The sequence below is a fragment of the Oratosquilla oratoria genome, chromosome 23 (assembly GCF_046742065.1).
Source record: "Oratosquilla oratoria isolate Oo_2021 chromosome 23, ASM4674206v1, whole genome shotgun sequence".
Classification (NCBI taxonomy): domain Eukaryota; kingdom Metazoa; phylum Arthropoda; class Malacostraca; order Stomatopoda; family Squillidae; genus Oratosquilla; species Oratosquilla oratoria.
In genome coordinates this window covers 48,903,703-48,906,202 of record NC_134799.1, presented here as the reverse complement: position 1 = coordinate 48,906,202, position 2,500 = coordinate 48,903,703, and positions in this window count along the sequence as shown.

Below are 2,500 nucleotides of genomic sequence, written 5' to 3'. Positions count from 1 at the left end.
GTTTCAGTTCAATCAATATGTGGTCACTTTTACTTATTGGTGTTTTATATTCAATCTTTTCCACTATTCTAGGTTCAGATGTGATTATTAGGTCTAGTCTCGATGGTTCTTCTTGATTTCTATACCTAGTGTTCTCCTGTATCCACTGTGTCATTGTATGTTCAATAATCATCTCGAGTAGAACATTCTCCCATGAGCCGTCTCCACCCTTTACTGTCATCTCTTCCCAACAGACTTCTTTGCAATTATAGTCGCCCATCATAACTATTCTTCCTCCATCTTTCATTATCTTATTCAATGTTATCCTTGTGTCCTCTAACATACTTTTATGTTCACTCTCTTCCCACGAGGCTGTTTTCGGAGGCACATAATTTATCACAAACTTTCTGCTCTTCTTATCTCTGTCTTCCACTTCGATCATAATAATCTCTATTGTATTCTTTCCATATGTGACACACCTCACATTTATATCCTTCTTAGTCAGGAACATAACTCCACAATACAAGTTTAGAAATAGGTCGCTTATAGAGTCTTTTACCACGTACCACTTCCACCTGTCTAATTAGCCCATCTTTACTCTCAATCACTCTCACAACCTTGACTTATAGCCAATGACTACGTGGTGTATTGTTCTCTACCATTAATACAACATCTCCTTTTTTATATCTTTATTTACCTTAAGCAACATTTTGCGTTCCTGTAAGCATCTAGTTGCCATCTCCGCCAAAACTTTCTTGCTAGGTATTGCACTTGTTTCCACTTCTTTCTGCTCTCGCAGAGCATCTCTTGACTATCAAGTGTAACTACAGAAGTGTCTAAATTAAGTAAAGAGTTCGGGGGGATTGGGCACAAATCGTCTACATCTCTCGATATTACAGTGAGAGGACGATTGTTAATCGCATTCCCAACTTGGAAAAAAAAAGTGCTCAAGCTATCATCAGATAAAGTCTGTGTGCCTATTACAACTTCCAAAACTCTCCGGACTGCACCTATCATTCTCTCAAAGATACCACCATAGTGGGAACCTCCAGGTGGGGTGAATACCCAGTCCACACCTCTTTGGCTAATTCGATACCAATTTGGCGCACAACAAGATGCTCCTTCAATACCTTTGATGCTCCTATGAAGTTTGTGCCGTGATCACTAATCAATTTACTAACTGTGCCCCGTCTGGATAAAAACCTGATAAACGCATTTACCACACTCTCAGCTGTTAAATCATGTAAAACTTCAAGATGTATAGCTCTAATGGAGAGGCATGTAAATAATAATCCATATCTCTTGATTTGAGATCGTGCTCTTTTCACAAAAAATGACCAAAATCAATGGACTCCAGTCACAAAAAACGATTTTTTATTTACATTTACTCTCTCTACATGCAAAGATGCCGTCTCTTGGGTGATTGTTAGACTATTGAAACACCTACAAGTAACACATTTGGACAATACTTTCCTTACAGCTGAATTACCCTTAATTACCCAGTATTTCTGTCTCAATTGGTTTAAAAGCTTGCCGTCTCATGTGTCCCACCTTAATGTAATAATATTGGAATATTAAACGAGTCACATTATGTTCATGGGGAAGAATAATAGGATGTTTCATATCTAAGGACAAATCTAAGTTCACTAGTCTATCTCCTACCCTAAGTATACCATTGAGTAATATAGGTTTAAGTTTTCTTATAGAATTGAAATTATTAATCCTTTCATTTTTAGACAAACAGGTAATCTCCTTTGCAAAACAACAGTTTTGCACAAATCTAATTACTCTCTCTTCAGCATCATCCATTAATCGAACATTAAGTTCAGCAATTGACACTGATTTTACAAATATCTGACAAATAGTATAAGATAAGTACAAGCTCTAATAAGTTTAAACCATGAAGAATAATGATTTACCAGTTGTAACATTACAGGATTAACTGTATCGGTTTGCTTCAGTTCTACCTCAATTCTGAAGACCCTTTTGATTTCAAGATTAGACAAATCAACTGCCAGGAGCGAGGTCCAGAAAATTGCCAGGCCCTGCGCCAACGAGTACTGGACAATACTTAGTAAGAGGATCCAGACGGTTACTACAACAGGCAATATCAGACGGATGTACAAAGGCATCAAGATGGCACTGGGACCAACACAGAGCAAGACGGCTCCCTTTAATCTGTCACTGGAGAAATCATCACCGAACCAAGGTCAGCAGATGGGTAGATGGGCGAAACCTTATTCCGACCTCTACTCCAGAGAGAACACTTTGGTCCCCTCAGCCCTGGACGCCATTGAGTGCATGCCAGTCATGGAAGAACTCGATGCAGAGCCAACAATGGATGAACTCAGTGAGGCCATTGACAATTTGGCAACAGGAAAGGCACCAGGCAGCGACGGTTTTCCCCCAGACCTCCTCAAGCACTGCAAGACTGCCCTACTGCAGCCTCTGTATGAAGTCCTCCGCCAATGCTGGAGGGAGAGATCTGTGCCGCAGGATATGATAGATGCCAAGATCATTA